This window comes from Muntiacus reevesi, chromosome 5 (genome assembly GCF_963930625.1).
Source record: "Muntiacus reevesi chromosome 5, mMunRee1.1, whole genome shotgun sequence".
NCBI lineage: Eukaryota > Metazoa > Chordata > Mammalia > Artiodactyla > Cervidae > Muntiacus > Muntiacus reevesi.
The window spans coordinates 53,485,617-53,493,732 of NC_089253.1; the positions used below are offsets into that span (position 1 = coordinate 53,485,617).

The window sequence follows — 8,116 nt, forward strand, 5'->3', positions numbered from 1 at the left end:
ACGTACTTCTAAATTTGTGGACTGCTACTAAAGCAATATTTAGGGGGAAATTTATAGCACCAAATTCTTGTATTAAAAAGCAACTTCCTCAATCTGCTAAAAGGCACCTTTGGAAAACCTATAGCTAAAATCATCCTTAATGGAGAAAGACTGAATACTGTCTTCCTAATACCAGAAACAATAGAATGATATTAACTCTCATCACCTGTATTTAATGCTGTATTTGAGACCCGAGCTCTACCACAATGAGGCAAAATAAATACACACATATGCAAACAAACAAATGAGAGGAAGCTTGGGAAGGAAGAAACGAAGCTGTCTTGTTCATGGGTTGGAGGACTCATGGTGTTAATTCAGTAATTCTCCCCAAATTAATCTATACAGTCAATAAATACCAACCAAAATTCCAACAGGCACTTTTTGTAGAAACTGACAGGATTTTTCTAAAATTCATGTAGAAGTTCAGAGGATTGAGGATACCCAAAACAATTTTGAGAAAGAAGAATAAATTTACAGGGCTAACACTTCCTGATTTCAAGACGTGTTACAGGTAGTAATCAAGGCAGTGTGTGAAACAGAATAGTGTCTCCAGAAATACTCATGCACAGATCTGAATAACTGATTTTTTTTAAAAATTGTTTTCAATTAGAGGATAATTCTTTATAATGTTGTGCTGGTTTCTGCTGTAAAACTGAATCAGCCGTAAGCACACGCATATCTCCTCCCTCTTGAGCTCCCTCCCGCCCCATCCCACCCTCTAGGTCATCACAAGCCACAGAGCTGAGCTCCCAGTGCTATACAGCCCCCTCCTGCTAGCTAGCTATTTTACACGTGGTGCCAATGCCTCTCTCTCAGTTCATCCCTCCCACACTCTCCCTCCCCTGCTGTGTCCACAAGTCTATTCTCTGTGTGTGCATCGCTATTCCTACTCTGCAAAGAGGTTCATCAGTACCATTATTCTAGATTCCATATATGCTTTAATATACAATGCCTTTTCCCCCTTTCTGACCTACATCACTCTGTATAACCTGTTATACAAGTTTCATCCACCTCACCTCACTACAACTAACTCAAATTTATTCCTTTTTATGTCCAAATACTATTCCATTGTACATATGTAGCATAATTTCTGTATCCTTTCATTTGTTGATCGACATCTAGGTTGCTTCCGTATCCTGGCTATTGTAAATAGTGCTGTGATGAAATTGGGGTATATGTGTCTCTTTGAATTATGGTTTTCTCTGGGTATATGCCCAGTAGTGGGATTGCTGGGTCATACGGTAGTTCTACTCCTAGCTATTTTTTTTTTTTATTCCTAGTTTTTTTGAGGAACCTCTATACTGTTCTTCATAGTGACTGTATCAAATTGCATTTCCACCAACAGTTCAAGAGGGTTCCCTTTTCTTCACATCCTCTCCAGCATTTATTGTTTGTAGATTTTTTTTTAATGGTGACCATTCTGACCGGTGTGAGATGACAGCTCATTGCAGTTTTAATTTGCATTTCTCTAATAATGAGCAATGTTGAACATCTTTTCATTTATATGTTGTCTGTCTGTATGTCTTCTTGAAGAAACGTCTGTCTAGGTCTTCCACGCAGTTTTTGATTGGGCTATTTGTTTTTCTGATATTGAGCTACATGAGCTTCTTGTGTATTTTGGAGGTTAATCCTTTGTTAGTTGCTTCAATCCCATTCTGAAGTTTGTCTTTTTGCCTTGCTTATGGTTTTCTTTGCTATGCAAAAGTTTGAATAACTGATTTTTGACGAAGACATCAGGCAAGAATACTGGAGTGGGTTGTCATTTCCTTCTCCAGTGCATGCATGCATGCTAAGTCGCCTCAGTTGTGTCCGACTCTGTGCGACCCTATGGACAGCAGCTCACCAGGCAACTAACAAAGGATTAATCTCCAAAATATACAAGCAGCTCATGCAGTTCAATATCAGGAAAATAAAGAACCCAGTCAAAAAATGCGTGGAAGACCTAAACAGGGAAGGGGCCAGTACAGAGGTAGGTAGGGGAGCAAGAGGTACAAACTCTTAGGTATAAGATAAGCTACAAGGAATACTCTGTAATGGCCTATATGGTAAAAGAATCTGAGAAAGAAAAGTGTGGACACAGGTGTATGTACAACTGATTCACTTTGCTGTACATTTGAAGCTAACACGACATTATAAATCAACTATATACCCCAATAAAATTTAAAAAAATTAAAACAAAGGAAGCTGAAGGATATATTGTACAACATGGAGAAGGTAACCAATATTTTATTATAATAACTTTTTTGTTTTTGTTAGTGTTTTATGCAAATGGAATATAACCTTTAAAAGTCATGAATCACTTTATTGCACACTTGTAACTTATATAATATTATGCATGAACTATATATAAAAAAAAACCTGGCAGGACTTTCCTGGTGGTCCAGTGGTTGAGAGTCCGCTAGCCAATGCAGGGGACATGGGTTGGACCCCTCGCCCAGGAAGGTTCCAGTGTTGGGGCAACTAGGCCCGTGTGCTACGCCTACTGAGGCTGCACCCTAGAGCCCGTGAGCCTCAGCTCCTGAAGTCCGTGTGCCCCAGAGCCTGTGCTCCACGATAGGAGAAGCCACCGCACTGGGGATCCCCCACACTGCAACCAGAGTGGCCTGCAGGCGGCGAGACCCAGGGCAGCCAAAAATTACAACAAAAAAACAAACAAAAAATCCCCTGACATCTCCAACCACACACACTCACACAAACCCCAAGATGATACCACCACACTGGAATTTATTAGAATGGCTAAAATTTAAATAGACTGGTCTACCAAGTTTTGGCGAGATTTCCCATTGCTGGAAACATAAAACAGCGCAACCAATTTGGAAAACAGTTTTGCAGTTTCTTAAATAACTAAACAGACACCTACTGCATTATCCAATCATTTCACTACAAGGTATTTGCCCAAAAGAAACCATGTGTCTGCTTAAAAACTTCTAGACAAATACCAGCTTTATGTGCAATAGCTTGAAACTGCAAACAGCCCTATGTTCATTAGAAGGTGAATGGATAAAGAAATTGTGGCATCCATGGATACTGCTCAGTAGTAAAGAGACATGAACTACTCATACATGTAACACCATGGATGAATCTCAAGGATGAATTATAGTGAGTTGTAAGACGTCAGACAAAAAAGATAATATCTTATATGATTCTGTTTATATAATATACTAGAAAATCCAAACTAACTTCTGTTGTCAGAAAGCAGACCAGTGGTTATCTCGGAGGAAGCAGGAGCAGGGCCGCAAGTGAGAGGGCAGGAGAGAAGGATTGCAATGGAGAAGAAGTCTTTTGAGAAAGCTGGATTAGTTCATAGTCTTGATTGAAGGTATGGTTTTATGAAGGTAGACGTGTCAAAGTTTATAAAATTGTACACATTAGTTATAATAAAAAAGGTCAAGTAATGCAGAAGTTTACAAAGAAGATGGGTGAAGGTTTTCCCTTCTCTCCAGATCCTACTTAGGTTTAGGGTTTAGCATGTCTTAACATCATTGAGACCTGGGCTGTCCAATTTGTAACCCCTAGTCACAAGTGGCCATTCACATTTAAATTAATTGCAATAAAAATTGGAGAAGGAAATGGCAGCCCACTCCAGTATTTTTGCCTGGAGAATCCTGTGGATGGAGGATCCTGGTGGGCTGCTGTCCATAGCGTCACACAGAGTCGGACACAACTGAGGCGATTTAGCATGCATGCATGCATTGGAGAAAGAAATGGCAACCCACTCCAGTGTTCTTGCCTGGAGAATCCCAGGAACGGAGGAGCCTGGTGCCGTCTATGGGGTTGCACAGAGTCAGACACGACTGAAGTGACTTAACAGCAGCAGCAGCAATAAAAATTCAGTTCCTCAGTGGCAACAACCATATTCAAGGGCTTAGCAGCCATATGTGGTTAGTGGTTACCATATTGGTCAGTGCAGATTATAGAACATTTCTGCCATCAGAGAAAGTTCTCTTTCCCAGACTCTGTAGGAATTAGGGGGTTATCATAGCTTTATAAACAACTTAGCAAACAACTTAGATCTCTGCTGGCCTTTTGTTGAGCAATCACTTTGTGCCAGAAACTGCTCTTTAAATGAATTATCTTTAATTCTTACAAGGAAAGACTTAGGCTCAGAGAGGTTTAAGTAGTTTTCAAGATTAACTAAATATTCTAGCTAAAGTGTAGACTCTCATTTATCTTAGCCCAAAGCCTAAGTTCAGTCCAAAGTCTGAACTCTGAGGTGATTCTCATATATCCTATGGCTAGGCCACACCTTTTAAATTCTAAACTTGTGAAAACTTTCTTTTTAGATTCAAACATGGAGTCTTATATTATCCCTCCAGTTGTCAAAATATTTTAGGATTCTCATTCTGTCATTTCATATGTGCACTAACCTTCCAAGCTTCATATCTTCAGTGACTTTGATAAGTCTTGTCTCCTAACTTTTATTTAACCAAGTGATTGATAAAAATCATTAACAGGACAAGGGAAAGGGTGGAAGTCTATGGCCAGCTATTAGAACACCCCCTTTAGGCTGGCATCACTTTGTTAGTCTGTACCCTTTGAACTACTAGCATCCTACCTCGTTCCTGTCCGTGTTTACAGTTTCTGGGAATGTGCTCTGCATTTGGAGCCCAGGGGCCCGTTAGCACCATCTAGAATTATTTACTAATATTTACTGGCTGATGTAATTAGCTTTCAGATGTTAGCAAACAATGCATACTTCTAACCAAACATGGGGCCTGGGAGGATCAAGACACTAGTACCTATGATGATGCTTCTCATTTACTGCTTAGCCTTCCTTTTCCTCCATGGCTGCCCCCATCTTTTTTTTTTTTAATTTTATTTTATTAGTTGGAGGCCAATTACTTCACAGCATTTCAGTGGGTTTTGTCATACATTGACACGAATCAGCCATGGAGTTACACGTATTCCCCATCCCGATCCCTCCTCCCACCTCCCTCTCCACCCGACTCCTCTGGGTCCTCCCAGTGCACCAGGCCCGAGCACTTGTCTCATGCATCCCACCTGGGCTGGTGATCTGTTTCACCATAGATAATATACATGCTGTTCTTTTGAAACATCCCACCCTCACCTTCTCCCACAGAGTTCAAAAGTCTGTTCTGTACTTCTGTGTCTCTTTTCCTGTTTTGCATATAGGGTTATCGTTACCATCTTTCTAAATTCCATATATATGTGCTAGTATGCTGTAATGTTCTTTATCTTTCTGGCTTACTTCACTCTGTATAATGGGCTCCAGTTTCATCCATCTCATTAGAACTGATTCAAATGAATTCTTTTTAATGGCTGGGTAATATTCCATGGTGTATATGTACCACAGCTTCCTTATCCATTCATCTGCTGATGGGCATCTAGGCTGCTTCCATGTCCTGGCTATTATAAACAGTGCTGCGATGAACATTGGGGTGCACGTGTCTCTTTCAGATCTGGTTTCCTCGGTGTGTATGCCCAGAAGTGGGATTGCTGGGTCATATGGCAGTTCTATTTCCAGTTTTTTAAGAAATCTCCACACTGTTTTCCATAGTGGCTGTACTAGTTTGCATTCCCACCAACAGTGTAAGAGGGTTCCCTTTTCTCCACACCCTCTCCAGCATTTATTGCTTGTAGACTTTTGGATAGCAGCCATCCTGACTGGCGTGTAATGGTACCTCATTGTGGTTTTGATTTGCATTTCTCTGATAATGAGTGATGTTGAGCATCTTTTCATGTGTTTGTTAGCCATCTGTATGTCTTCTTTGGAGAAATGTCTGTTTAGTTCTTTGGCCCATTTTTTGATTGGGTCATTTATTTTTCTGGAATTGAGCTTCAGGAGCTGCTTGTATATTTTTGAGATTAATCCTTTGTCTGTTTCTTCATTTGCTATTATTTTCTCCCAATCTGAGGGCTGTCTTTTCACCTTACTTATAGTTTCCTTTGTAGTGCAGAAGCTTTTAAGTTTCATTAGGTCCCATTTGTTTAGTTTTGCTTTTATTTCCAATATTCTGGGAGGTGGGTCATAGAGGACCCTGCTGAGATTTATGTCAGAGAGTGTTTTGCCTATGTTCTCCTCTAGGAGTTTTATAGTTTCTGGTCTTACATTTAGATCTTTAATCCATTTTGAGTTTATTTTTGTGTATGGTGTTAGAAAGTGTTCTAGTTTCATTCTTTTACAGGTGGTTGACCAGTTTTTCCAGCACCACTTGTTAAAGAGATTGTCTTTTTTCCATTGTATATCCTTGCCTCCTTTGTCAAAGATAAGGTGTCCATAGGTTCGTGGATTTATCTCTGGGCTTTCTATTCTGTTCCATTGATCTATATTTCTGTCTTTGTGCCAGTACCATACTGTCTTGATGACTGTGGCTTTGTAGTAGAGTCTGAAGTGAGGCAGGTTGATTCCTCCAGTTCCATTCTTCTTTCTCAAGATTACTTTGGCTATTCGTGGTTTCCTGTATTTCCATACAAATTGTGAACTTATTTGTTCTAGTTCTGTGAAAAATACCGTTGGTAGCTTGATAGGGATTGCATTGAATCTATAGATTGCTTTGGGTAGAATAGCCATTTTGACAATATTGATTCTTCCAATCCATGAACACGGTATGTTTCTCCATCTGTTTGTGTCCTCTTTGATTTCTTTCATCAGTGTTTTATAGTTTTCTATGTACAGGTCTTTTGTTTCTTTAGGTAGATATACTCCTAAGTATTTTATTCTTTTTGTTGCAATGGTGAATGGTATTGTTTCCTTAATTTCTCTTTCTGTTTTTTCATTGTTAGTATATAGGAATGCAAGGGATTTCTGTGTGTTAATTTTATATCCTGCAACTTTACTATATTCATTGATTAGCTCTAGTAATTTTCTGGAAGAGTCTTTAGGGTTTTCTATGTAGAGGATCATGTCATCTAAAAATATGGAACGCTTCACGAATTTGCATGTCATCCTTGCGCAGGGGCCATGCTAATCTTCTCTGTATCGTTCCAATTTTAGTATATGTGCTGCCGAAGCGAGCACTGCCCCCATCTTTCAAATGATTATTTTCATCACCTCTTGCTAAAAATAAGCCATCTTAGAATAGTGACTTTAAATGGTACATCATTTGTTTGCTTGTGAATATGGAATTTGGGCATGGATTGGTGAGAATAGCCTTTATTCCACCTGGCATCTGCTCAGATGGCTTGAAGGACAGTAGGGGCCTAATGCAGTGAGACTCCTCTGACATAAGCTCATGAAGTGTAAATTCTGAGGATCTAGTGATCTTGCCTCATGCCTTTCTATGACACTTCTTCCCACCCTGCTTTCAAACTGTCCGTGTTGGCCGACGTGTGTTTCTCAGGACTTGCCATCTTCAGTTATCTCCAGGCCTCCACCTAGCGTGTCCTTCTTTGTCTCTCCTTGACTAACTCCTGTGTGTCCTCGAAGACTCAGCTAAGTGTTCACCTCCACCTTCTCTGATATCCTTTACCCCCTACACTTTGATTAGCAGTAGGTGTCTCTGCAATTTGTCCCCCCTACACTTTGATTAGCAGTAGGTGTCTCTCCACCGCGTCTGCCCTACACTTTGATTAGCAGTAGGTACCTCTCCACCGCGTCCGCCCTACATGTGAGTCCCTCTCAGGACCCTTACCTTCTGTGATCAATTGTCCTTTTGTCTCTGTCCCACTAGACCCTTAGCTCTTTATGGGAAGGACCTGTTGTGTTTTTGTATGGCCAGTGTGTGGTGGTAAAATAAATTTTCACGTATTGAGGCATGGGGAAGTCATTCTGACTTGTACAGGAGTTAGCTTGAATTTTATGCTAGCTGGAACAGCCTGTTTGTGGCCTATCAAACATACCTTGTACATCAGCTTAAGTTGTTAAAGGGCACATTAACCAGAAGTAAAGAATGTCCACCTTAAACATAAAGATTAAATGCCTCCCTTCCTGGGACACAAACACTGGTGCCCTTTTGACAATAAGACTCACTTCCCAGGTGTCAAGGCCATACTGACTTGCTGTGTATGTGCTCATCTGTTTTTTTTTTTGGAGCCTTGAAGGAGCGTATTGCTGACTTGCTTGATGTACTTTGTTCTGACAAGACATAAAACTGCTGAAAATGAGACTTCTCCAGAG

General features: G+C 40.3%; 1 non-coding gene across 1 annotated transcript; it reads right to left on the reverse strand.

The window, feature by feature from the left end:
- Positions 1–6,911: 6,911 nt before the first annotated feature.
- Positions 6,912–7,018, reverse strand: LOC136170022 (U6 spliceosomal RNA). Its single transcript, XR_010663482.1, has one exon. It is a non-coding gene; the product is annotated as a U6 spliceosomal RNA (small nuclear RNA).
- Between the last annotated feature and the right edge of the window lie 1,098 nt (positions 7,019–8,116).